General features: G+C 42.8%; 56 non-coding genes and 2 pseudogenes across 56 annotated transcripts; all 58 read left to right on the top strand.

Annotated features, from left to right (window-relative positions):
- Window positions 1-15: 15 nt before the first annotated feature.
- LOC145852442 (5S ribosomal RNA) lies at window positions 16-134 on the top strand. The gene has a single exon (XR_014374298.1). It is a non-coding gene; the product is annotated as a 5S ribosomal RNA (ribosomal RNA).
- Window positions 135-273: 139 nt separating this feature from the next.
- Window positions 274-392, top strand: LOC145883428 (5S ribosomal RNA). Its single transcript, XR_014395003.1, has one exon. It is a non-coding gene; the product is annotated as a 5S ribosomal RNA (ribosomal RNA).
- A 409-nt stretch (window positions 393-801) lies between these two features.
- LOC145852441 (5S ribosomal RNA) lies at window positions 802-920 on the top strand. The gene has a single exon (XR_014374297.1). It is a non-coding gene; the product is annotated as a 5S ribosomal RNA (ribosomal RNA).
- Window positions 921-1,059: 139 nt separating this feature from the next.
- LOC145883427 (5S ribosomal RNA) lies at window positions 1,060-1,178 on the top strand. Its single transcript, XR_014395002.1, has one exon. It is a non-coding gene; the product is annotated as a 5S ribosomal RNA (ribosomal RNA).
- Window positions 1,179-1,587: 409 nt separating this feature from the next.
- On the top strand, window positions 1,588-1,706 carry LOC145852440 (5S ribosomal RNA). The gene has a single exon (XR_014374296.1). It is a non-coding gene; the product is annotated as a 5S ribosomal RNA (ribosomal RNA).
- Window positions 1,707-1,845: 139 nt separating this feature from the next.
- Window positions 1,846-1,964, top strand: LOC145883426 (5S ribosomal RNA). The gene has a single exon (XR_014395001.1). It is a non-coding gene; the product is annotated as a 5S ribosomal RNA (ribosomal RNA).
- Window positions 1,965-2,373: 409 nt separating this feature from the next.
- On the top strand, window positions 2,374-2,492 carry LOC145852439 (5S ribosomal RNA). Its single transcript, XR_014374295.1, has one exon. It is a non-coding gene; the product is annotated as a 5S ribosomal RNA (ribosomal RNA).
- A 139-nt stretch (window positions 2,493-2,631) lies between these two features.
- LOC145883425 (5S ribosomal RNA) lies at window positions 2,632-2,750 on the top strand. Its single transcript, XR_014395000.1, has one exon. It is a non-coding gene; the product is annotated as a 5S ribosomal RNA (ribosomal RNA).
- A 409-nt stretch (window positions 2,751-3,159) lies between these two features.
- Window positions 3,160-3,278, top strand: LOC145852438 (5S ribosomal RNA). The gene has a single exon (XR_014374294.1). It is a non-coding gene; the product is annotated as a 5S ribosomal RNA (ribosomal RNA).
- A 139-nt stretch (window positions 3,279-3,417) lies between these two features.
- LOC145884704 (5S ribosomal RNA) lies at window positions 3,418-3,536 on the top strand. Its single transcript, XR_014396283.1, has one exon. It is a non-coding gene; the product is annotated as a 5S ribosomal RNA (ribosomal RNA).
- Window positions 3,537-3,945: 409 nt separating this feature from the next.
- On the top strand, window positions 3,946-4,064 carry LOC145852437 (5S ribosomal RNA). Its single transcript, XR_014374293.1, has one exon. It is a non-coding gene; the product is annotated as a 5S ribosomal RNA (ribosomal RNA).
- Window positions 4,065-4,203: 139 nt separating this feature from the next.
- LOC145883424 (5S ribosomal RNA) lies at window positions 4,204-4,322 on the top strand. Its single transcript, XR_014394999.1, has one exon. It is a non-coding gene; the product is annotated as a 5S ribosomal RNA (ribosomal RNA).
- Window positions 4,323-4,731: 409 nt separating this feature from the next.
- LOC145852436 (5S ribosomal RNA) lies at window positions 4,732-4,850 on the top strand. The gene has a single exon (XR_014374292.1). It is a non-coding gene; the product is annotated as a 5S ribosomal RNA (ribosomal RNA).
- A 139-nt stretch (window positions 4,851-4,989) lies between these two features.
- On the top strand, window positions 4,990-5,108 carry LOC145883423 (5S ribosomal RNA). The gene has a single exon (XR_014394998.1). It is a non-coding gene; the product is annotated as a 5S ribosomal RNA (ribosomal RNA).
- Window positions 5,109-5,517: 409 nt separating this feature from the next.
- LOC145852875 (uncharacterized) lies at window positions 5,518-5,636 on the top strand (annotated as a pseudogene).
- Window positions 5,637-5,775: 139 nt separating this feature from the next.
- LOC145883422 (5S ribosomal RNA) lies at window positions 5,776-5,894 on the top strand. The gene has a single exon (XR_014394997.1). It is a non-coding gene; the product is annotated as a 5S ribosomal RNA (ribosomal RNA).
- A 409-nt stretch (window positions 5,895-6,303) lies between these two features.
- Window positions 6,304-6,422, top strand: LOC145852755 (uncharacterized; annotated as a pseudogene).
- Window positions 6,423-6,561: 139 nt separating this feature from the next.
- Window positions 6,562-6,680, top strand: LOC145883420 (5S ribosomal RNA). Its single transcript, XR_014394995.1, has one exon. It is a non-coding gene; the product is annotated as a 5S ribosomal RNA (ribosomal RNA).
- Window positions 6,681-7,089: 409 nt separating this feature from the next.
- Window positions 7,090-7,208, top strand: LOC145852435 (5S ribosomal RNA). The gene has a single exon (XR_014374291.1). It is a non-coding gene; the product is annotated as a 5S ribosomal RNA (ribosomal RNA).
- Window positions 7,209-7,347: 139 nt separating this feature from the next.
- Window positions 7,348-7,466, top strand: LOC145883419 (5S ribosomal RNA). The gene has a single exon (XR_014394994.1). It is a non-coding gene; the product is annotated as a 5S ribosomal RNA (ribosomal RNA).
- A 409-nt stretch (window positions 7,467-7,875) lies between these two features.
- LOC145852434 (5S ribosomal RNA) lies at window positions 7,876-7,994 on the top strand. The gene has a single exon (XR_014374290.1). It is a non-coding gene; the product is annotated as a 5S ribosomal RNA (ribosomal RNA).
- A 139-nt stretch (window positions 7,995-8,133) lies between these two features.
- LOC145884882 (5S ribosomal RNA) lies at window positions 8,134-8,252 on the top strand. The gene has a single exon (XR_014396462.1). It is a non-coding gene; the product is annotated as a 5S ribosomal RNA (ribosomal RNA).
- A 409-nt stretch (window positions 8,253-8,661) lies between these two features.
- On the top strand, window positions 8,662-8,780 carry LOC145886875 (5S ribosomal RNA). The gene has a single exon (XR_014398462.1). It is a non-coding gene; the product is annotated as a 5S ribosomal RNA (ribosomal RNA).
- Window positions 8,781-9,189: 409 nt separating this feature from the next.
- Window positions 9,190-9,308, top strand: LOC145886874 (5S ribosomal RNA). Its single transcript, XR_014398461.1, has one exon. It is a non-coding gene; the product is annotated as a 5S ribosomal RNA (ribosomal RNA).
- Window positions 9,309-9,717: 409 nt separating this feature from the next.
- On the top strand, window positions 9,718-9,836 carry LOC145852030 (5S ribosomal RNA). Its single transcript, XR_014373884.1, has one exon. It is a non-coding gene; the product is annotated as a 5S ribosomal RNA (ribosomal RNA).
- Window positions 9,837-9,975: 139 nt separating this feature from the next.
- LOC145883418 (5S ribosomal RNA) lies at window positions 9,976-10,094 on the top strand. The gene has a single exon (XR_014394993.1). It is a non-coding gene; the product is annotated as a 5S ribosomal RNA (ribosomal RNA).
- A 409-nt stretch (window positions 10,095-10,503) lies between these two features.
- Window positions 10,504-10,622, top strand: LOC145886873 (5S ribosomal RNA). The gene has a single exon (XR_014398460.1). It is a non-coding gene; the product is annotated as a 5S ribosomal RNA (ribosomal RNA).
- A 139-nt stretch (window positions 10,623-10,761) lies between these two features.
- Window positions 10,762-10,880, top strand: LOC145887647 (5S ribosomal RNA). The gene has a single exon (XR_014399238.1). It is a non-coding gene; the product is annotated as a 5S ribosomal RNA (ribosomal RNA).
- A 139-nt stretch (window positions 10,881-11,019) lies between these two features.
- LOC145886792 (5S ribosomal RNA) lies at window positions 11,020-11,138 on the top strand. The gene has a single exon (XR_014398378.1). It is a non-coding gene; the product is annotated as a 5S ribosomal RNA (ribosomal RNA).
- A 139-nt stretch (window positions 11,139-11,277) lies between these two features.
- LOC145883417 (5S ribosomal RNA) lies at window positions 11,278-11,396 on the top strand. The gene has a single exon (XR_014394992.1). It is a non-coding gene; the product is annotated as a 5S ribosomal RNA (ribosomal RNA).
- Window positions 11,397-11,805: 409 nt separating this feature from the next.
- On the top strand, window positions 11,806-11,924 carry LOC145852029 (5S ribosomal RNA). The gene has a single exon (XR_014373883.1). It is a non-coding gene; the product is annotated as a 5S ribosomal RNA (ribosomal RNA).
- Window positions 11,925-12,063: 139 nt separating this feature from the next.
- Window positions 12,064-12,182, top strand: LOC145883416 (5S ribosomal RNA). Its single transcript, XR_014394991.1, has one exon. It is a non-coding gene; the product is annotated as a 5S ribosomal RNA (ribosomal RNA).
- A 407-nt stretch (window positions 12,183-12,589) lies between these two features.
- Window positions 12,590-12,708, top strand: LOC145886872 (5S ribosomal RNA). The gene has a single exon (XR_014398459.1). It is a non-coding gene; the product is annotated as a 5S ribosomal RNA (ribosomal RNA).
- Window positions 12,709-12,847: 139 nt separating this feature from the next.
- On the top strand, window positions 12,848-12,966 carry LOC145883415 (5S ribosomal RNA). Its single transcript, XR_014394990.1, has one exon. It is a non-coding gene; the product is annotated as a 5S ribosomal RNA (ribosomal RNA).
- Window positions 12,967-13,105: 139 nt separating this feature from the next.
- On the top strand, window positions 13,106-13,224 carry LOC145883414 (5S ribosomal RNA). Its single transcript, XR_014394989.1, has one exon. It is a non-coding gene; the product is annotated as a 5S ribosomal RNA (ribosomal RNA).
- Window positions 13,225-13,633: 409 nt separating this feature from the next.
- Window positions 13,634-13,752, top strand: LOC145886871 (5S ribosomal RNA). Its single transcript, XR_014398458.1, has one exon. It is a non-coding gene; the product is annotated as a 5S ribosomal RNA (ribosomal RNA).
- Window positions 13,753-13,891: 139 nt separating this feature from the next.
- On the top strand, window positions 13,892-14,010 carry LOC145883413 (5S ribosomal RNA). The gene has a single exon (XR_014394988.1). It is a non-coding gene; the product is annotated as a 5S ribosomal RNA (ribosomal RNA).
- Window positions 14,011-14,419: 409 nt separating this feature from the next.
- On the top strand, window positions 14,420-14,538 carry LOC145886869 (5S ribosomal RNA). Its single transcript, XR_014398456.1, has one exon. It is a non-coding gene; the product is annotated as a 5S ribosomal RNA (ribosomal RNA).
- Window positions 14,539-14,677: 139 nt separating this feature from the next.
- Window positions 14,678-14,796, top strand: LOC145883412 (5S ribosomal RNA). Its single transcript, XR_014394987.1, has one exon. It is a non-coding gene; the product is annotated as a 5S ribosomal RNA (ribosomal RNA).
- A 139-nt stretch (window positions 14,797-14,935) lies between these two features.
- On the top strand, window positions 14,936-15,054 carry LOC145883411 (5S ribosomal RNA). Its single transcript, XR_014394986.1, has one exon. It is a non-coding gene; the product is annotated as a 5S ribosomal RNA (ribosomal RNA).
- A 409-nt stretch (window positions 15,055-15,463) lies between these two features.
- On the top strand, window positions 15,464-15,582 carry LOC145886868 (5S ribosomal RNA). Its single transcript, XR_014398455.1, has one exon. It is a non-coding gene; the product is annotated as a 5S ribosomal RNA (ribosomal RNA).
- A 140-nt stretch (window positions 15,583-15,722) lies between these two features.
- Window positions 15,723-15,841, top strand: LOC145886791 (5S ribosomal RNA). Its single transcript, XR_014398377.1, has one exon. It is a non-coding gene; the product is annotated as a 5S ribosomal RNA (ribosomal RNA).
- A 139-nt stretch (window positions 15,842-15,980) lies between these two features.
- Window positions 15,981-16,099, top strand: LOC145883409 (5S ribosomal RNA). Its single transcript, XR_014394984.1, has one exon. It is a non-coding gene; the product is annotated as a 5S ribosomal RNA (ribosomal RNA).
- A 139-nt stretch (window positions 16,100-16,238) lies between these two features.
- On the top strand, window positions 16,239-16,357 carry LOC145883408 (5S ribosomal RNA). Its single transcript, XR_014394983.1, has one exon. It is a non-coding gene; the product is annotated as a 5S ribosomal RNA (ribosomal RNA).
- Window positions 16,358-16,766: 409 nt separating this feature from the next.
- LOC145886867 (5S ribosomal RNA) lies at window positions 16,767-16,885 on the top strand. Its single transcript, XR_014398454.1, has one exon. It is a non-coding gene; the product is annotated as a 5S ribosomal RNA (ribosomal RNA).
- A 140-nt stretch (window positions 16,886-17,025) lies between these two features.
- Window positions 17,026-17,144, top strand: LOC145886790 (5S ribosomal RNA). The gene has a single exon (XR_014398376.1). It is a non-coding gene; the product is annotated as a 5S ribosomal RNA (ribosomal RNA).
- Window positions 17,145-17,283: 139 nt separating this feature from the next.
- Window positions 17,284-17,402, top strand: LOC145885755 (5S ribosomal RNA). The gene has a single exon (XR_014397339.1). It is a non-coding gene; the product is annotated as a 5S ribosomal RNA (ribosomal RNA).
- Window positions 17,403-17,541: 139 nt separating this feature from the next.
- LOC145883407 (5S ribosomal RNA) lies at window positions 17,542-17,660 on the top strand. The gene has a single exon (XR_014394982.1). It is a non-coding gene; the product is annotated as a 5S ribosomal RNA (ribosomal RNA).
- Window positions 17,661-18,069: 409 nt separating this feature from the next.
- Window positions 18,070-18,188, top strand: LOC145886866 (5S ribosomal RNA). The gene has a single exon (XR_014398453.1). It is a non-coding gene; the product is annotated as a 5S ribosomal RNA (ribosomal RNA).
- Window positions 18,189-18,327: 139 nt separating this feature from the next.
- On the top strand, window positions 18,328-18,446 carry LOC145883406 (5S ribosomal RNA). The gene has a single exon (XR_014394981.1). It is a non-coding gene; the product is annotated as a 5S ribosomal RNA (ribosomal RNA).
- A 139-nt stretch (window positions 18,447-18,585) lies between these two features.
- On the top strand, window positions 18,586-18,704 carry LOC145883405 (5S ribosomal RNA). The gene has a single exon (XR_014394980.1). It is a non-coding gene; the product is annotated as a 5S ribosomal RNA (ribosomal RNA).
- Window positions 18,705-19,113: 409 nt separating this feature from the next.
- On the top strand, window positions 19,114-19,232 carry LOC145886865 (5S ribosomal RNA). Its single transcript, XR_014398452.1, has one exon. It is a non-coding gene; the product is annotated as a 5S ribosomal RNA (ribosomal RNA).
- Window positions 19,233-19,371: 139 nt separating this feature from the next.
- LOC145883404 (5S ribosomal RNA) lies at window positions 19,372-19,490 on the top strand. Its single transcript, XR_014394979.1, has one exon. It is a non-coding gene; the product is annotated as a 5S ribosomal RNA (ribosomal RNA).
- Window positions 19,491-19,629: 139 nt separating this feature from the next.
- LOC145883403 (5S ribosomal RNA) lies at window positions 19,630-19,748 on the top strand. The gene has a single exon (XR_014394978.1). It is a non-coding gene; the product is annotated as a 5S ribosomal RNA (ribosomal RNA).
- A 409-nt stretch (window positions 19,749-20,157) lies between these two features.
- Window positions 20,158-20,276, top strand: LOC145886864 (5S ribosomal RNA). The gene has a single exon (XR_014398451.1). It is a non-coding gene; the product is annotated as a 5S ribosomal RNA (ribosomal RNA).
- A 139-nt stretch (window positions 20,277-20,415) lies between these two features.
- LOC145883402 (5S ribosomal RNA) lies at window positions 20,416-20,534 on the top strand. Its single transcript, XR_014394977.1, has one exon. It is a non-coding gene; the product is annotated as a 5S ribosomal RNA (ribosomal RNA).
- A 139-nt stretch (window positions 20,535-20,673) lies between these two features.
- Window positions 20,674-20,792, top strand: LOC145883401 (5S ribosomal RNA). The gene has a single exon (XR_014394976.1). It is a non-coding gene; the product is annotated as a 5S ribosomal RNA (ribosomal RNA).
- A 409-nt stretch (window positions 20,793-21,201) lies between these two features.
- LOC145886863 (5S ribosomal RNA) lies at window positions 21,202-21,320 on the top strand. Its single transcript, XR_014398450.1, has one exon. It is a non-coding gene; the product is annotated as a 5S ribosomal RNA (ribosomal RNA).
- The last annotated feature ends 6 nt before the right edge of the window (window positions 21,321-21,326 follow it).

The following is a 21,326-nucleotide window of genomic DNA, read 5'->3' as shown; positions in this document are numbered from 1 at the left end:
AAGAGATTGTTTCTCGCTTACGGCCATACCAGCCTGGGTACGCCCGATCTCGTCTGATCTAGGAAGCTAAGCAGGGTCGGGCCTGGTTAGTACTTGGATGGGAGACCGCCTGGGAATACCAGGTGCTGTAAATATTTTGTCCACGAGGGTGTGCTCTTGCACTATTTCATCAGCAACACTGCCTTGTAGTAAGCATTTAATGATGAATTGACTAAATGTCTGTTTTATCAGACTCACTTTGACTATATATGTTGTAGCAAGAGATTAATTCTCGCTTACGGCCATATCAGCCTGGGTACGCCCGATCTCGTCTGATCTCGGAAGCTAAGCAGGGTCGGGCCTGGTTAGTACTTGGATGGGAGACCGCCTGGGAATACCAGGTGCTGTAAGCATTTTGTCCACGAGGGTGTGCTCTTGCACTATTTCATCAGCAACACTGCCTTGTAGTAAGCATTTAATGATGAATTGACAAAATGCAGCTTCCTGCCTTTTTAATAGGATCAAATTTCCTTGTGTTTTCAATTAGCATCTGCCTTGTATTTATAAGACAAACAAGAATATTGTTGCTGAATGCAGCTTGTGTGTGCTTTATGCTCCTTTGGCCTGTTCAAATGATGAAAGGAAATAAAGTTTGTATTTTATCCAACTACCTGTGCTAAAAAGTGATGGGAACAGTGTTTGTAATTTCTTCTACTTTTTCAGTGACACAAAGTTCAAGCTGCTTATCTAATTGGTGAAAATGCAATGTCTGTTTATCACACTCACTTTGACTATATATGTTGTAGCAAGAGATTGTTTATCGCTTACGGCCATACCAGCCTGGGTACGCCCGATCTCGTCTGATCTAGGAAGCTAAGCAGGGTCGGGCCTGGTTAGTACTTGGATGGGAGACCGCCTGGGAATACCAGGTGCTGTAAATATTTTGTCCACGAGGGTGTGCTCTTGCACTATTTCATCAGCAACACTGCCTTGTAGTAAGCATTTAATGATGAATTGACTAAATGTCTGTTTTATCAGACTCACTTTGACTATATATGTTGTAGCAAGAGATTGTTTCTCGCTTACGGCCATATCAGCCTGGGTACGCCCGATCTCGTCTGATCTCGGAAGCTAAGCAGGGTCGGGCCTGGTTAGTACTTGGATGGGAGACCGCCTGGGAATACCAGGTGCTGTAAGCATTTTGTCCACGAGGGTGTGCTCTTGCACTATTTCATCAGCAACACTGCCTTGTAGTAAGCATTTAATGATGAATTGACAAAATGCAGCTTCCTGCCTTTTTAATAGGATCAAATTTCCTTGTGTTTTCAATTAGCATCTGCCTTGTATTTATAAGACAAACAAGAATATTGTTGCTGAATGCAGCTTGTGTGTGCTTTATGCTCCTTTGGCCTGTTCAAATGATGAAAGGAAATAAAGTTTGTATTTTATCCAACTACCTGTGCTAAAAAGTGATGGGAACAGTGTTTGTAATTTCTTCTACTTTTTCAGTGACACAAAGTTCAAGCTGCTTATCTAATTGGTGAAAATGCAATGTCTGTTTATCACACTCACTTTGACTATATATGTTGTAGCAAGAGATTGTTTATCGCTTACGGCCATACCAGCCTGGGTACGCCCGATCTCGTCTGATCTAGGAAGCTAAGCAGGGTCGGGCCTGGTTAGTACTTGGATGGGAGACCGCCTGGGAATACCAGGTGCTGTAAATATTTTGTCCACGAGGGTGTGCTCTTGCACTATTTCATCAGCAACACTGCCTTGTAGTAAGCATTTAATGATGAATTGACTAAATGTCTGTTTTATCAGACTCACTTTGACTATATATGTTGTAGCAAGAGATTGTTTCTCGCTTACGGCCATATCAGCCTGGGTACGCCCGATCTCGTCTGATCTCGGAAGCTAAGCAGGGTCGGGCCTGGTTAGTACTTGGATGGGAGACCGCCTGGGAATACCAGGTGCTGTAAGCATTTTGTCCACGAGGGTGTGCTCTTGCACTATTTCATCAGCAACACTGCCTTGTAGTAAGCATTTAATGATGAATTGACAAAATGCAGCTTCCTGCCTTTTTAATAGGATCAAATTTCCTTGTGTTTTCAATTAGCATCTGCCTTGTATTTATAAGACAAACAAGAATATTGTTGCTGAATGCAGCTTGTGTGTGCTTTATGCTCCTTTGCCCTGTTCAAATGATGAAAGGAAATAAAGTTTGTATTTTATCCAACTACCTGTGCTAAAAAGTGATGGGAACAGTGTTTGTAATTTCTTCTACTTTTTCAGTGACACAAAGTTCAAGCTGCTTATCTAACTGGTGAAAATGCAATGTCTGTTTATCACACTCACTTTGACTATATATGTTGTAGCAAGAGATTGTTTCTCGCTTACGGCCATACCAGCCTGGGTACGCCCGATCTCGTCTGATCTAGGAAGCTAAGCAGGGTCGGGCCTGGTTAGTACTTGGATGGGAGACCGCCTGGGAATACCAGGTGCTGTAAATATTTTGTCCACGAGGGTGTGCTCTTGCACTATTTCATCAGCAACACTGCCTTGTAGTAAGCATTTAATGATGAATTGACTAAATGTCTGTTTTATCAGACTCACTTTGACTATATATGTTGTAGCAAGAGATTAATTCTCGCTTACGGCCATATCAGCCTGGGTACGCCCGATCTCGTCTGATCTCGGAAGCTAAGCAGGGTCGGGCCTGGTTAGTACTTGGATGGGAGACCGCCTGGGAATACCAGGTGCTGTAAGCATTTTGTCCACGAGGGTGTGCTCTTGCACTATTTCATCAGCAACACTGCCTTGTAGTAAGCATTTAATGATGAATTGACAAAATGCAGCTTCCTGCCTTTTTAATAGGATCAAATTTCCTTGTGTTTTCAATTAGCATCTGCCTTGTATTTATAAGACAAACAAGAATATTGTTGCTGAATGCAGCTTGTGTGTGCTTTATGCTCCTTTGCCCTGTTCAAATGATGAAAGGAAATGAAGTTTGTATTTTATCCAACTACCCGTGCTAAAAAGTGATGGGAACAGTGTTTGTAATTTCTTCTACTTTTTCAGTGACACAAAGTTCAAGCTGCTTATCTAATTGGTGAAAATGCAATGTCTGTTTATCACACTCACTTTGACTATATATGTTGTAGCAAGAGATTGTTTCTCGCTTACGGCCATACCAGCCTGGGTACGCCCGATCTCGTCTGATCTAGGAAGCTAAGCAGGGTCGGGCCTGGTTAGTACTTGGATGGGAGACCGCCTGGGAATACCAGGTGCTGTAAATATTTTGTCCACGAGGGTGTGCTCTTGCACTATTTCATCAGCAACACTGCCTTGTAGTAAGCATTTAATGATGAATTGACTAAATGTCTGTTTTATCAGACTCACTTTGACTATATATGTTGTAGCAAGAGATTAATTCTCGCTTACGGCCATATCAGCCTGGGTACGCCCGATCTCGTCTGATCTCGGAAGCTAAGCAGGGTCGGGCCTGGTTAGTACTTGGATGGGAGACCGCCTGAGAATACCAGGTGCTGTAAGCATTTTGTCCACGAGGGTGTGCTCTTGCACTATTTCATCAGCAACACTGCCTTGTAGTAAGCATTTAATGATGAATTGACAAAATGCAGCTTCCTGCCTTTTTAATAGGATCAAATTTCCTTGTGTTTTCAATTAGCATCTGCCTTGTATTTATAAGACAAACAAGAATATTGTTGCTGAATGCAGCTTGTGTGTGCTTTATGCTCCTTTGGCCTGTTCAAATGATGAAAGGAAATAAAGTTTGTATTTTATCCAACTACCTGTGCTAAAAAGTGATGGGAACAGTGTTTGTAATTTCTTCTACTTTTTCAGTGACACAAAGTTCAAGCTGCTTATCTAATTGGTGAAAATGCAATGTCTGTTTATCACACTCACTTTGACTATATATGTTGTAGCAAGAGATTGTTTATCGCTTACGGCCATACCAGCCTGGGTACGCCCGATCTCGTCTGATCTAGGAAGCTAAGCAGGGTCGGGCCTGGTTAGTACTTGGATGGGAGACCGCCTGGGAATACCAGGTGCTGTAAATATTTTGTCCACGAGGGTGTGCTCTTGCACTATTTCATCAGCAACACTGCCTTGTAGTAAGCATTTAATGATGAATTGACTAAATGTCTGTTTTATCAGACTCACTTTGACTATATATGTTGTAGCAAGAGATTGTTTCTCGCTTACGGCCATATCAGCCTGGGTACGCCCGATCTCGTCTGATCTCGGAAGCTAAGCAGGGTCGGGCCTGGTTAGTACTTGGATGGGAGACCGCCTGGGAATACCAGGTGCTGTAAGCATTTTGTCCACGAGGGTGTGCTCTTGCACTATTTCATCAGCAACACTGCCTTGTAGTAAGCATTTAATGATGAATTGACAAAATGCAGCTTCCTGCCTTTTTAATAGGATCAAATTTCCTTGTGTTTTCAATTAGCATCTGCCTTGTATTTATAAGACAAACAAGAATATTGTTGCTGAATGCAGCTTGTGTGTGCTTTATGCTCCTTTGGCCTGTTCAAATGATGAAAGGAAATAAAGTTTGTATTTTATCCAACTACCTGTGCTAAAAAGTGATGGGAACAGTGTTTGTAATTTCTTCTACTTTTTCAGTGACACAAAGTTCAAGCTGCTTATCTAATTGGTGAAAATGCAATGTCTGTTTATCACACTCACTTTGACTATATATGTTGTAGCAAGAGATTGTTTATCGCTTACGGCCATACCAGCCTGGGTACGCCCGATCTCGTCTGATCTAGGAAGCTAAGCAGGGTCGGGCCTGGTTAGTACTTGGATGGGAGACCGCCTGGGAATACCAGGTGCTGTAAATATTTTGTCCACGAGGGTGTGCTCTTGCACTATTTCATCAGCAACACTGCCTTGTAGTAAGCATTTAATGATGAATTGACTAAATGTCTGTTTTATCAGACTCACTTTGACTATATATGTTGTAGCAAGAGATTGTTTCTCGCTTACGGCCATATCAGCCTGGGTACGCCCGATCTCGTCTGATCTCGGAAGCTAAGCAGGGTCGGGCCTGGTTAGTACTTGGATGGGAGACCGCCTGGGAATACCAGGTGCTGTAAGCATTTTGTCCACGAGGGTGTGCTCTTGCACTATTTCATCAGCAACACTGCCTTGTAGTAAGCATTTAATGATGAATTGACAAAATGCAGCTTCCTGCCTTTTTAATAGGATCAAATTTCCTTGTGTTTTCAATTAGCATCTGCCTTGTATTTATAAGACAAACAAGAATATTGTTGCTGAATGCAGCTTGTGTGTGCTTTATGCTCCTTTGCCCTGTTCAAATGATGAAAGGAAATAAAGTTTGTATTTTATCCAACTACCTGTGCTAAAAAGTGATGGGAACAGTGTTTGTAATTTCTTCTACTTTTTCAGTGACACAAAGTTCAAGCTGCTTATCTAACTGGTGAAAATGCAATGTCTGTTTATCACACTCACTTTGACTATATATGTTGTAGCAAGAGATTGTTTCTCGCTTACGGCCATACCAGCCTGGGTATGCCCGATCTCGTCTGATCTAGGAAGCTAAGCAGGGTCGGGCCTGGTTAGTACTTGGATGGGAGACCGCCTGGGAATACCAGGTGCTGTAAATATTTTGTCCACGAGGGTGTGCTCTTGCACTATTTCATCAGCAACACTGCCTTGTAGTAAGCATTTAATGATGAATTGACTAAATGTCTGTTTTATCAGACTCACTTTGACTATATATGTTGTAGCAAGAGATTAATTCTCGCTTACGGCCATATCAGCCTGGGTACGCCCGATCTCGTCTGATCTCGGAAGCTAAGCAGGGTCGGGCCTGGTTAGTACTTGGATGGGAGACCGCCTGGGAATACCAGGTGCTGTAAGCATTTTGTCCACGAGGGTGTGCTCTTGCACTATTTCATCAGCAACACTGCCTTGTAGTAAGCATTTAATGATGAATTGACAAAATGCAGCTTCCTGCCTTTTTAATAGGATCAAATTTCCTTGTGTTTTCAATTAGCATCTGCCTTGTATTTATAAGACAAACAAGAATATTGTTGCTGAATGCAGCTTGTGTGTGCTTTATGCTCCTTTGGCCTGTTCAAATGATGAAAGGAAATAAAGTTTGTATTTTATCCAACTACCTGTGCTAAAAAGTGATGGGAACAGTGTTTGTAATTTCTTCTACTTTTTCAGTGACACAAAGTTCAAGCTGCTTATCTAATTGGTGAAAATGCAATGTCTGTTTATCACACTCACTTTGACTATATATGTTGTAGCAAGAGATTGTTTATCGCTTACGGCCATACCAGCCTGGGTACGCCCGATCTCGTCTGATCTAGGAAGCTAAGCAGGGTCGGGCCTGGTTAGTACTTGGATGCGAGACCGCCTGGGAATACCAGGTGCTGTAAGCATTTTGTCCACGAGGGTGTGCTCTTGCACTATTTCATCAGCAACACTGCCTTGTAGTAAGCATTTAATGATGAATTGACTAAATGTCTGTTTTATCAGACTCACTTTGACTATATATGTTGTAGCAAGAGATTGATTCTCGCTTACGGCCATATCAGCCTGGGTACGCCCGATCTCGTCTGATCTCGGAAGCTAAGCAGGGTCGGGCCTGGTTAGTACTTGGATGGGAGACCGCCTGGGAATACCAGGTGCTGTAAGCATTTTGTCCACGAGGGTGTGCTCTTGCACTATTTCATCAGCAACACTGCCTTGTAGTAAGCATTTAATGATGAATTGACAAAATGCAGCTTCCTGCCTTTTTAATAGGATCAAATTTCCTTGTGTTTTCAATTAGCATCTGCCTTGTATTTATAAGACAAACAAGAATATTGTTGCTGAATGCAGCTTGTGTGTGCTTTATGCTCCTTTGCCCTGTTCAAATGATGAAAGGAAATGAAGTTTGTATTTTATCCAACTACCTGTGCTAAAAAGTGATGGGAACAGTGTTTGTAATTTCTTCTACTTTTTCAGTGACACAAAGTTCAAGCTGCTTATCTAATTGGTGAAAATGCAATGTCTGTTTATCACACTCACTTTGACTATATATGTTGTAGCAAGAGATTGTTTCTCGCTTACGGCCATACCAGCCTGGGTACGCCCGATCTCGTCTGATCTAGGAAGCTAAGCAGGGTCGGGCCTGGTTAGTACTTGGATGGGAGACCGCCTGGGAATACCAGGTGCTGTAAATATTTTGTCCACGAGGGTGTGCTCTTGCACTATTTCATCAGCAACACTGCCTTGTAGTAAGCATTTAATGATGAATTGACTAAATGTCTGTTTTATCAGACTCACTTTGACTATATATGTGGTAGCAAGAGATTAATTCTCGCTTACGGCCATATCAGCCTGGGTACGCCCGATCTCGTCTGATCTCGGAAGCTAAGCAGGGTCGGGCCTGGTTAGTACTTGGATGGGAGACCGCCTGGGAATACCAGGTGCTGTAAGCATTTTGTCCACGAGGGTGTGCTCTTGCACTATTTCATCAGCAACACTGCCTTGTAGTAAGCATTTAATGATGAATTGACAAAATGCAGCTTCCTGCCTTTTTAATAGGATCAAATTTCCTTGTGTTTTCAATTAGCATCTGCCTTGTATTTATAAGACAAACAAGAATATTGTTGCTGAATGCAGCTTGTGTGTGCTTTATGCTCCTTTGCCCTGTTCAAATGATGAAAGGAAATAAAGTTTGTATTTTATCCAACTACCTGTGCTAAAAAGTGATGGGAACAGTGTTTGTAATTTCTTCTACTTTTTCAGTGACACAAAGTTCAAGCTGCTTATCTAACTGGTGAAAATGCAATGTCTGTTTATCACACTCACTTTGACTATATATGTTGTAGCAAGAGATTGTTTCTCGCTTACGGCCATACCAGCCTGGGTACGCCCGATCTCGTCTGATCTAGGAAGCTAAGCAGGGTCGGGCCTGGTTAGTACTTGGATGGGAGACCGCCTGGGAATACCAGGTGCTGTAAATATTTTGTCCACGAGGGTGTGCTCTTGCACTATTTCATCAGCAACACTGCCTTGTAGTAAGCATTTAATGATGAATTGACTAAATGTCTGTTTTATCAGACTCACTTTGACTATATATGTTGTAGCAAGAGATTAATTCTCGCTTACGGCCATATCAGCCTGGGTACGCCCGATCTCGTCTGATCTCGGAAGATAAGCAGGGTCGGGCCTGGTTAGTACTTGGATGGGAGACCGCCTGGGAATACCAGGTGCTGTAAGCATTTTGTCCACGAGGGTGTGCTCTTGCACTATTTCATCAGCAACACTGCCTTGTAGTAAGCATTTAATGATGAATTGACAAAATGCAGCTTCCTGCCTTTTTAATAGGATCAAATTTCCTTGTGTTTTCAATTAGCATCTGCCTTGTATTTATAAGACAAACAAGAATATTGTTGCTGAATGCAGCTTGTGTGTGCTTTATGCTCCTTTGGCCTGTTCAAATGATGAAAGGAAATAAAGTTTGTATTTTATCCAACTACCTGTGCTAAAAAGTGATGGGAACAGTGTTTGTAATTTCTTCTACTTTTTCAGTGACACAAAGTTCAAGCTGCTTATCTAATTGGTGAAAATGCAATGTCTGTTTATCACACTCACTTTGACTATATATGTTGTAGCAAGAGATTGATTCTCGCTTACGGCCATACCAGCCTGGGTACGCCCGATCTCGTCTGATCTAGGAAGCTAAGCAGGGTCGGGCCTGGTTAGTACTTGGATGGGAGACCGCCTGGGAATACCAGGTGCTGTAAGCATTTTGTCCACGAGGGTGTGCTCTTGCACTATTTCATCAGCAACACTGCCTTGTAGTAAGCATTTAATGATGAATTGACAAAATGCAGCTTCCTGCCTTTTTAATAGGATCAAATTTCCTTGTGTTTTCAATTAGCATCTGCCTTGTATTTATAAGACAAACAAGAATATTGTTGCTGAATGCAGCTTGTGTGTGCTTTATGCTCCTTTGCCCTGTTCAAATGATGAAAGGAAATAAAGTTTGTATTTTATCCAACTACCTGTGCTAAAAAGTGATGGGAACAGTGTTTGTAATTTCTTCTACTTTTTCAGTGACACAAAGTTCAAGCTGCTTATCTAATTGGTGAAAATGCAATGTCTGTTTATCACACTCACTTTGACTATATATGTTGTAGCAAGAGATTGTTTCTCGCTTACGGCCATACCAGCCTGGGTACGCCCGATCTCGTCTGATCTAGGAAGCTAAGCAGGGTCGGGCCTGGTTAGTACTTGGATGGGAGACCGCCTGGGAATACCAGGTGCTGTAAGCATTTTGTCCACGAGGGTGTGCTCTTGCACTATTTCATCAGCAACACTGCCTTGTAGTAAGCATTTAATGATGAATTGACAAAATGCAGCTTCCTGCCTTTTTAATAGGATCAAATTTCCTTGTGTTTTCAATTAGCATCTGCCTTGTATTTATAAGACAAACAAGAATATTGTTGCTGAATGCAGCTTGTGTGTGCTTTATGCTCCTTTGCCCTGTTCAAATGATGAAAGGAAATAAAGTTTGTATTTTATCCAACTACCTGTGCTAAAAAGTGATGGGAACAGTGTTTGTAATTTCTTCTACTTTTTCAGTGACACAAAGTTCAAGCTGCTTATCTAATTGGTGAAAATGCAATGTCTGTTTATCACACTCACTTTGACTATATATGTTGTAGCAAGAGATTGTTTCTCGCTTACGGCCATACCAGCCTGGGTACGCCCGATCTCGTCTGATCTAGGAAGCTAAGCAGGGTTGGGCCTGGTTAGTACTTGGATGGGAGACCGCCTGGGAATACCAGGTGCTGTAAATATTTTGTCCACGAGGGTGTGCTCTTGCACTATTTCATCAGCAACACTGCCTTGTAGTAAGCATTTAATGATGAATTGACTAAATGTCTGTTTTATCAGACTCACTTTGACTATATATGTTGTAGCAAGAGATTAATTCTCGCTTACGGCCATATCAGCCTGGGTACGCCCGATCTCGTCTGATCTCGGAAGCTAAGCAGGGTCGGGCCTGGTTAGTACTTGGATGGGAGACCGCCTGGGAATACCAGGTGCTGTAAGCATTTTGTCCACGAGGGTGTGCTCTTGCACTATTTCATCAGCAACACTGCCTTGTAGTAAGCATTTAATGATGAATTGACAAAATGCAGCTTCCTGCCTTTTTAATAGGATCAAATTTCCTTGTGTTTTCAATTAGCATCTGCCTTGTATTTATAAGACAAACAAGAATATTGTTGCTGAATGCAGCTTGTGTGTGCTTTATGCTCCTTTGGCCTGTTCAAATGATGAAAGGAAATAAAGTTTGTATTTTATCCAACTACCTGTGCTAAAAAGTGATGGGAACAGTGTTTGTAATTTCTTCTACTTTTTCAGTGACAGAAAGTTCAAGCTGCTTATCTAATTGGTGAAAATGCAATGTCTGTTTATCACACTCACTTTGACTATATATGTTGTAGCAAGAGATTGTTTATCGCTTACGGCCATACCAGCCTGGGTACGCCCGATCTCGTCTGATCTAGGAAGCTAAGCAGGGTCGGGCCTGGTTAGTACTTGGATGGGAGACCGCCTGGGAATACCAGGTGCTGTAAGCATTTTGTCCACGAGGGTGTGCTCTTGCACTATTTCATCAGCAACACTGCCTTGTAGTAAGCGTTTAATGATGAATTGACTAAATGTCTGTTTTATCAGACTCACTTTGACTATATATGTTGTAGCAAGAGATTGATTCTCGCTTACGGCCATATCAGCCTGGGTACGCCCGATCTCGTCTGATCTCGGAAGCTAAGCAGGGTCGGGCCTGGTTAGTACTTGGATGGGAGACCGCCTGGGAATACCAAGTGCTGTAAGCATTTTGTCCACGAGGGTGTGCTCTTGCACTATTTCATCAGCAACACTGCCTTGTAGTAAGCATTTAATGATGAATTGACTAAATGTCTGTTTTATCAGACTCACTTTGACTATATATGTTGTAGCAAGAGATTGATTCTCGCTTACGGCCATATCAGCCTGGGTACGCCCGATCTCGTCTGATCTTGGAAGCTAAGCAGGGTCGGGCCTGGTTAGTACTTGGATGGGAGACCGCCTGGGAATACCAGGTGCTGTAAGCATTTTGTCCACGAGGGTGTGCTCTTGCACTATTTCATCAGCAACACTGCCTTGTAGTAAGCGTTTAATGATGAATTGACTAAATGTCTGTTTTATCAGACTCACTTTGACTATATATGTTGTAGCAAGAGAATGATTCTCGCTTACGGCCATATCAGCCTGGGTACGCCCGATCTCGTCTGATCTCGGAAGCTAAGCAGGGTCGGGCCTGGTTAGTACTTGGATGGGAGACCGCCTGGGAATACCAGGTGCTGTAAGCATTTTGTCCACGAGGGTGTGCTCTTGCACTATTTCATCAGCAACACTGCCTTGTAGTAAGCATTTAATGATGAATTGACAAAATGCAGCTTCCTGCCTTTTTAATAGGATCAAATTTCCTTGTGTTTTCAATTAGCATCTGCCTTGTATTTATAAGACAAACAAGAATATTGTTGCTGAATGCAGCTTGTGTGTGCTTTATGCTCCTTTGCCCTGTTCAAATGATGAAAGGAAATAAAGTTTGTATTTTATCCAACTACCTGTGCTAAAAAGTGATGGGAACAGTGTTTGTAATTTCTTCTACTTTTTCAGTGACACAAAGTTCAAGCTGCTTATCTAATTGGTGAAAATGCAATGTCTGTTTATCACACTCACTTTGACTATATATGTTGTAGCAAGAGATTGTTTCTCGCTTACGGCCATACCAGCCTGGGTACGCCCGATCTCGTCTGATCTAGGAAGCTAAGCAGGGTTGGGCCTGGTTAGTACTTGGATGGGAGACCGCCTGGGAATACCAGGTGCTGTAAATATTTTGTCCACGAGGGTGTGCTCTTGCACTATTTCATCAGCAACACTGCCTTGTAGTAAGCATTTAATGATGAATTGACTAAATGTCTGTTTTATCAGACTCACTTTGACTATATATGTTGTAGCAAGAGATTAATTCTCGCTTACGGCCATATCAGCCTGGGTACGCCCGATCTCGTCTGATCTCGGAAGCTAAGCAGGGTCGGGCCTGGTTAGTACTTGGATGGGAGACCGCCTGGGAATACCAGGTGCTGTAAGCATTTTGTCCACGAGGGTGTGCTCTTGCACTTATTCATCAGCAACACTGCCTTGTAGTAAGCATAATGATGAATTGACAAAATGCAGCTTCCTGCCTTTTTAATAGGATCAAATTTCCTTGTGTTTTCAATTAGCATCTGCCTTGTATTTATAAGACAAACAAGAATATTGTTGCTAAATGCAGCTTGTGTGTGCTTTATGCTCCTTTGCCCTGTTCAAATGATGAAAGGAAATAAAGTTTGTATTTTATCCAACTACCTGTGCTAAAAAGTGATGGGAACAGTGTTTGTAATTTCTTCTACTTTTTCAGTGACACAAAGTTCAAGCTGCTTATCTAATTGGTGAAAATGCAATGTCTGTTTATCACACTCACTTTGACTATATATGTTGTAGCAAGAGATTGTTTCTCGCTTACGGCCATACCAGCCTGGGTACGCCCGATCTCGTCTGATCTAGGAAGCTAAGCAGGGTCGGGCCTGGTTAGTACTTGGATGGGAGACCGCCTGGGAATACCAGGTGCTGTAAGCATTTTGTCCACGAGGGTGTGCTCTTGCACTATTTCATCAGCAACACTGCCTTGTAGTAAGCATTTAATGATGAATTGACTAAATGTCTGTTTTATCAGACTCACTTTGACTATATATGTTGTAGCAAGAGATTGATTCTCGCTTACGGCCATATCAGCCTGGGTACGCCCGATCTCGTCTGATCTCGGAAGCTAAGCAGGGTCGGGCCTGGTTAGTACTTGGATGGGAGACCGCCTGGGAATACCAGGTGCTGTAAGCATTTTGTCCACGAGGGTGTGCTCTTGCACTATTTCATCAGCAACACTGCCTTGTAGTAAGCATTTAATGATGAATTGACTAAATGTCTGTTTTATCAGACTCACTTTGACTATATATGTTGTAGCAAGAGATTGATTCTCGCTTACGGCCATATCAGCCTGGGTACGCCCGATCTCGTCTGATCTCGGAAGCTAAGCAGGGTCGGGCCTGGTTAGTACTTGGATGGGAGACCGCCTGGGAATACCAGGTGCTGTAAGCATTTTGTCCACGAGGGTGTGCTCTTGCACTATTTCATCAGCAACACTGCCTTGTAGTAAGCATTTAATGATGAATTGACAAAATGCAGCTTCCTGCCTTTTTAATAGGATCAAATTTCCTTGTGTTTTCAATTAGCATCTGCCTTGTATTTATAAGACAAACAAGAATATTGTTGCTGAATGCAGCTTGTGTGTGCTTTATGCTCCTTTGGCCTGTTCAAATGATGAAAGGAAATGAAGTTTGTATTTTATCCAACTACCTGTGCTAAAAAGTGATGGGAACAGTGTTTGTAATTTCTTCTACTTTTTCAGTGACACAAAGTTCAAGCTGCTTATCTAATTGGTGAAAATGCAATGTCTGTTTATCACACTCACTTTGACTATATATGTTGTAGCAAGAGATTGTTTATCGCTTACGGCCATACCAGCCTGGGTACGCCCGATCTCGTCTGATCTAGGAAGCTAAGCAGGGTCGGGCCTGGTTAGTACTTGGATGGGAGACCGCCTGGGAATACCAGGTGCTGTAAGCATTTTGTCCACGAGGGTGTGCTCTTGCACTATTTCATCAGCAACACTGCCTTGTAGTAAGCGTTTAATGATGAATTGACTAAATGTCTGTTTTATCAGACTCACTTTGACTATATATGTTGTAGCAAGAGATTGATTCTCGCTTACGGCCATATCAGCCTGGGTACGCCCGATCTCGTCTGATCTCGGAAGCTAAGCAGGGTCGGGCCTGGTTAGTACTTGGATGGGAGACCGCCTGGGAATACCAGGTGCTGTAAGCATTTTGTCCACGAGGGTGTGCTCTTGCACTATTTCATCAGCAACACTGCCTTGTAGTAAGCATTTAATGATGAATTGACAAAATGCAGCTTCCTGCCTTTTTAATAGGATCAAATTTCCTTGTGTTTTCAATTAGCATCTGCCTTGTATTTATAAGACAAACAAGAATATTGTTGCTGAATGCAGCTTGTGTGTGCTTTATGCTCCTTTGGCCTGTTCAAATGATGAAAGGAAATGAAGTTTGTATTTTATCCAACTACCTGTGCTAAAAAGTGATGGGAACAGTGTTTGTAATTTCTTCTACTTTTTCAGTGACACAAAGTTCAAGCTGCTTATCTAATTGGTGAAAATGCAATGTCTGTTTATCACACTCACTTTGACTATATATGTTGTAGCAAGAGATTGTTTATCGCTTACGGCCATACCAGCCTGGGTACGCCCGATCTCGTCTGATCTAGGAAGCTAAGCAGGGTCGGGCCTGGTTAGTACTTGGATGGGAGACCGCCTGGGAATACCAGGTGCTGTAAGCATTTTGTCCACGAGGGTGTGCTCTTGCACTATTTCATCAGCAACACTGCCTTGTAGTAAGCGTTTAATGATGAATTGACTAAATGTCTGTTTTATCAGACTCACTTTGACTATATATGTTGTAGCAAGAGATTGATTCTCGCTTACGGCCATATCAGCCTGGGTACGCCCGATCTCGTCTGATCTCGGAAGCTAAGCAGGGTCGGGCCTGGTTAGTACTTGGATGGGAGACCGCCTGGGAATACCAGGTGCTGTAAGCATTTTGTCCACGAGGGTGTGCTCTTGCACTATTTCATCAGCAACACTGCCTTGTAGTAAGCATTTAATGATGAATTGACTAAATGTCTGTTTTATCAGACTCACTTTGACTATATATGTTGTAGCAAGAGATTGATTCTCGCTTACGGCCATATCAGCCTGGGTACGCCCGATCTCGTCTGATCTCGGAAGCTAAGCAGGGTCGGGCCTGGTTAGTACTTGGATGGGAGACCGCCTGGGAATACCAGGTGCTGTAAGCATTTTGTCCACGAGGGTGTGCTCTTGCACTATTTCATCAGCAACACTGCCTTGTAGTAAGCATTTAATGATGAATTGACAAAATGCAGCTTCCTGCCTTTTTAATAGGATCAAATTTCCTTGTGTTTTCAATTAGCATCTGCCTTGTATTTATAAGACAAACAAGAATATTGTTGCTGAATGCAGCTTGTGTGTGCTTTATGCTCCTTTGGCCTGTTCAAATGATGAAAGGAAATAAAGTTTGTATTTTATCCAACTACCTGTGCTAAAAAGTGATGGGAACAGTGTTTGTAATTTCTTCTACTTTTTCAGTGACACAAAGTTCAAGCTGCTTATCTAATTGGTGAAAATGCAATGTCTGTTTATCACACTCACTTTGACTATATATGTTGTAGCAAGAGATTGTTTCTCGCTTACGGCCATACCAGCCTGGGTACGCCCGATCTCGTCTGATCTAGGAAGCTAAGCAGGGTCGGGCCTGGTTAGTACTTGGATGGGAGACCGCCTGGGAATACCAGGTGCTGTAAGCATTTTGTCCACGAGGGTGTGCTCTTGCACTATTTCATCAGCAACACTGCCTTGTAGTAAGCATTTAATGATGAATTGACTAAATGTCTGTTTTATCAGACTCAAATTTGACTATATATGTTGTAGCAAGAGATTGATTCTTGCTTACGGCCATATCAGCCTGGGTACGCCCGATCTCGTCTGATCTTGGAAGCTAAGCAGGGTCGGGCCTGGTTAGTACTTGGATGGGAGACCGCCTGGGAATACCAGGTGCTGTAAGCATTTTGTCCACGAGGGTGTGCTCTTGCACTATTTCATCAGCAACACTGCCTTGTAGTAAGCATTTAATGATGAATTGACTAAATTTCTGTTTTATCAGACTCACTTTGACTATATATGTTGTAGCAAGAGATTGATTCTCGCTTACGGCCATATCAGCCTGGGTACGCCCGATCTCGTCTGATCTCGGAAGCTAAGCAGGGTCGGGCCTGGTTAGTACTTGGATGGGAGACCGCCTGGGAATACCAGGTGCTGTAAGCATTTTGTCCACGAGGGTGTGCTCTTGCACTATTTCATCAGCAACACTGCCTTGTAGTAAGCATTTAATGATGAATTGACTAAATGTCTGTTTTATCAGACTCACTTTGACTATATATGTTGTAGCAAGAGATTGATTCTCGCTTACGGCCATATCAGCCTGGGTACGCCCGATCTCGTCTGATCTCGGAAGCTAAGCAGGGTCGGGCCTGGTTAGTACTTGGATGGGAGACCGCCTGGGAATACCAGGTGCTGTAAGCATTTTGTCCACGAGGGTGTGCTCTTGCACTATTTCATCAGCAACACTGCCTTGTAGTAAGCATTTAATGATGAATTGACAAAATGCAGCTTCCTGCCTTTTTAATAGGATCAAATTTCCTTGTGTTTTCAATTAGCATCTGCCTTGTATTTATAAGACAAACAAGAATATTGTTGCTGAATGCAGCTTGTGTGTGCTTTATGCTCCTTTGGCCTGTTCAAATGATGAAAGGAAATGAAGTTTGTATTTTATCCAACTACCTGTGCTAAAAAGTGATGGGAACAGTGTTTGTAATTTCTTCTACTTTTTCAGTGACACAAAGTTCAAGCTGCTTATCTAATTGGTGAAAATGCAATGTCTGTTTATCACACTCACTTTGACTATATATGTTGTAGCAAGAGATTGTTTATCGCTTACGGCCATACCAGCCTGGGTACGCCCGATCTCGTCTGATCTAGGAAGCTAAGCAGGGTCGGGCCTGGTTAGTACTTGGATGGGAGACCGCCTGGGAATACCAGGTGCTGTAAGCATTTTGTCCACGAGGGTGTGCTCTTGCACTATTTCATCAGCAACACTGCCTTGTAGTAAGCATTTAATGATGAATTGACTAAATGTCTGTTTTATCAGACTCAAATTTGACTATATATGTTGTAGCAAGAGATTGATTCTTGCTTACGGCCATATCAGCCTGGGTACGCCCGATCTCGTCTGATCTTGGAAGCTAAGCAGGGTCGGGCCTGGTTAGTACTTGGATGGGAGACCGCCTGGGAATACCAGGTGCTGTAAGCATTTTGTCCACGAGGGTGTGCTCTTGCACTATTTCATCAGCAACACTGCCTTGTAGTAAGCATTTAATGATGAATTGACTAAATTTCTGTTTTATCAGACTCACTTTGACTATATATGTTGTAGCAAGAGATTGATTCTCGCTTACGGCCATATCAGCCTGGGTATGCCCGATCTCGTCTGATCTCGGAAGCTAAGCAGGGTCGGGCCTGGTTAGTACTTGGATGGGAGACCGCCTGGGAATACCAGGTGCTGTAAGCATTTTGTCCACGAGGGTGTGCTCTTGCACTATTTCATCAGCAACACTGCCTTGTAGTAAGCATTTAATGATGAATTGACTAAATGTCTGTTTTATCAGACTCACTTTGACTATATATGTTGTAGCAAGAGATTGATTCTCGCTTACGGCCATATCAGCCTGGGTACGCCCGATCTCGTCTGATCTCGGAAGCTAAGCAGGGTCGGGCCTGGTTAGTACTTGGATGGGAGACCGCCTGGGAATACCAGGTGCTGTAAGCATTTTGTCCACGAGGGTGTGCTCTTGCACTATTTCATCAGCAACACTGCCTTGTAGTAAGCATTTAATGATGAATTGACAAAATGCAGCTTCCTGCCTTTTTAATAGGATCAAATTTCCTTGTGTTTTCAATTAGCATCTGCCTTGTATTTATAAGACAAACAAGAATATTGTTGCTGAATGCAGCTTGTGTGTGCTTTATGCTCCTTTGGCCTGTTCAAATGATGAAAGGAAATGAAGTTTGTATTTTATCCAACTACCTGTGCTAAAAAGTGATGGGAACAGTGTTTGTAATTTCTTCTACTTTTTCAGTGACACAAAGTTCAAGCTGCTTATCTAATTGGTGAAAATGCAATGTCTGTTTATCACACTCACTTTGACTATATATGTTGTAGCAAGAGATTGTTTATCGCTTACGGCCATACCAGCCTGGGTACGCCCGATCTCGTCTGATCTAGGAAGCTAAGCAGGGTCGGGCCTGGTTAGTACTTGGATGGGAGACCGCCTGGGAATACCAGGTGCTGTAAGCATTTTGTCCACGAGGGTGTGCTCTTGCACTATTTCATCAGCAACACTGCCTTGTAGTAAGCGTTTAATGATGAATTGACTAAATGTCTGTTTTATCAGACTCACTTTGACTATATATGTTGTAGCAAGAGATTGATTCTCGCTTACGGCCATATCAGCCTGGGTACGCCCGATCTCGTCTGATCTCGGAAGCTAAGCAGGGTCGGGCCTGGTTAGTACTTGGATGGGAGACCGCCTGGGAATACCAGGTGCTGTAAGCATTTTGTCCACGAGGGTGTGCTCTTGCACTATTTCATCAGCAACACTGCCTTGTAGTAAGCATTTAATGATGAATTGACTAAATGTCTGTTTTATCAGACTCACTTTGACTATATATGTTGTAGCAAGAGATTGATTCTCGCTTACGGCCATATCAGCCTGGGTACGCCCGATCTCGTCTGATCTCGGAAGCTAAGCAGGGTCGGGCCTGGTTAGTACTTGGATGGGAGACCGCCTGGGAATACCAGGTGCTGTAAGCATTTTGTCCACGAGGGTGTGCTCTTGCACTATTTCATCAGCAACACTGCCTTGTAGTAAGCATTTAATGATGAATTGACAAAATGCAGCTTCCTGCCTTTTTAATAGGATCAAATTTCCTTGTGTTTTCAATTAGCATCTGCCTTGTATTTATAAGACAAACAAGAATATTGTTGCTGAATGCAGCTTGTGTGTGCTTTATGCTCCTTTGGCCTGTTCAAATGATGAAAGGAAATGAAGTTTGTATTTTATCCAACTACCTGTGCTAAAAAGTGATGGGAACAGTGTTTGTAATTTCTTCTACTTTTTCAGTGACACAAAGTTCAAGCTGCTTATCTAATTGGTGAAAATGCAATGTCTGTTTATCACACTCACTTTGACTATATATGTTGTAGCAAGAGATTGTTTATCGCTTACGGCCATACCAGCCTGGGTACGCCCGATCTCGTCTGATCTAGGAAGCTAAGCAGGGTCGGGCCTGGTTAGTACTTGGATGGGAGACCGCCTGGGAATACCAGGTGCTGTAAGCATTTTGTCCACGAGGGTGTGCTCTTGCACTATTTCATCAGCAACACTGCCTTGTAGTAAGCGTTTAATGATGAATTGACTAAATGTCTGTTTTATCAGACTCACTTTGACTATATATGTTGTAGCAAGAGATTGATTCTCGCTTACGGCCATATCAGCCTGGGTACGCCCGATCTCGTCTGATCTCGGAAGCTAAGCAGGGTCGGGCCTGGTTAGTACTTGGATGGGAGACCGCCTGGGAATACCAGGTGCTGTAAGCATTTTGTCCACGAGGGTGTGCTCTTGCACTATTTCATCAGCAACACTGCCTTGTAGTAAGCATTTAATGATGAATTGACTAAATGTCTGTTTTATCAGACTCACTTTGACTATATATGTTGTAGCAAGAGATTGATTCTCGCTTACGGCCATATCAGCCTGGGTACGCCCGATCTCGTCTGATCTCGGAAGCTAAGCAGGGTCGGGCCTGGTTAGTACTTGGATGGGAGACCGCCTGGGAATACCAGGTGCTGTAAGCATTTTGTCCACGAGGGTGTGCTCTTGCACTATTTCATCAGCAACACTGCCTTGTAGTAAGCATTTAATGATGAATTGACAAAATGCAGCTTCCTGCCTTTTTAATAGGATCAAATTTCCTTGTGTTTTCAATTAGCATCTGCCTTGTATTTATAAGACAAACAAGAATATTGTTGCTGAATGCAGCTTGTGTGTGCTTTATGCTCCTTTGGCCTGTTCAAATGATGAAAGGAAATGAAGTTTGTATTTTATCCAACTACCTGTGCTAAAAAGTGATGGGAACAGTGTTTGTAATTTCTTCTACTTTTTCAGTGACACAAAGTTCAAGCTGCTTATCTAATTGGTGAAAATGCAATGTCTGTTTATCACACTCACTTTGACTATATATGTTGTAGCAAGAGATTGTTTATCGCTTACGGCCATACCAGCCTGGGTACGCCCGATCTCGTCTGATCTAGGAAGCTAAGCAGGGTCGGGCCTGGTTAGTACTTGGATGGGAGACCGCCTGGGAATACCAGGTGCTGTAAGCATTTTGTCCACGAGGGTGTGCTCTTGCACTATTTCATCAGCAACACTGCCTTGTAGTAAGCGTTTAATGATGAATTGACTAAATGTCTGTTTTATCAGACTCACTTTGACTATATATGTTGTAGCAAGAGATTGATTCTCGCTTACGGCCATATCAGCCTGGGTACGCCCGATCTCGTCTGATCTCGGAAGCTAAGCAGGGTCGGGCCTGGTTAGTACTTGGATGGGAGACCGCCTGGGAATACCAGGTGCTGTAAGCATTTTGTCCACGAGGGTGTGCTCTTGCACTATTTCATCAGCAACACTGCCTTGTAGTAAGCATTTAATGATGAATTGACTAAATGTCTGTTTTATCAGACTCACTTTGACTATATATGTTGTAGCAAGAGATTGATTCTCGCTTACGGCCATATCAGCCTGGGTACGCCCGATCTCGTCTGATCTCGGAAGCTAAGCAGGGTCGGGCCTGGTTAGTACTTGGATGGGAGACCGCCTGGGAATACCAGGTGCTGTAAGCATTTTGTCCACGAGGGTGTGCTCTTGCACTATTTCATCAGCAACACTGCCTTGTAGTAAGCATTTAATGATGAATTGACAAAATGCAGCTTCCTGCCTTTTTAATAGGATCAAATTTCCTTGTGTTTTCAATTAGCATCTGCCTTGTATTTATAAGACAAACAAGAATATTGTTGCTGAATGCAGCTTGTGTGTGCTTTATGCTCCTTTGGCCTGTTCAAATGATGAAAGGAAATAAAGTTTGTATTTTATCCAACTACCTGTGCTAAAAAGTGATGGGAACAGTGTTTGTAATTTCTTCTACTTTTTCAGTGACACAAAGTTCAAGCTGCTTATCTAATTGGTGAAAATGCAATGTCTGTTTATCACACTCACTTTGACTATATATGTTGTAGCAAGAGATTGTTTCTCGCTTACGGCCATACCAGCCTGGGTACGCCCGATCTCGTCTGATCTAGGAAGCTAAGCAGGGTCGGGCCTGGTTAGTACTTGGATGGGAGACCGCCTGGGAATACCAGGTGCTGTAAGCATTTTGT

Source organism: Salmo salar, chromosome 08 (genome assembly GCF_965601325.2).
Source record: "Salmo salar chromosome 08, fSalSal1, whole genome shotgun sequence".
NCBI classification, from domain to species: Eukaryota; Metazoa; Chordata; class Actinopteri; order Salmoniformes; family Salmonidae; genus Salmo; species Salmo salar.
This window is presented reverse-complemented; position numbering and strand designations above follow the sequence as displayed.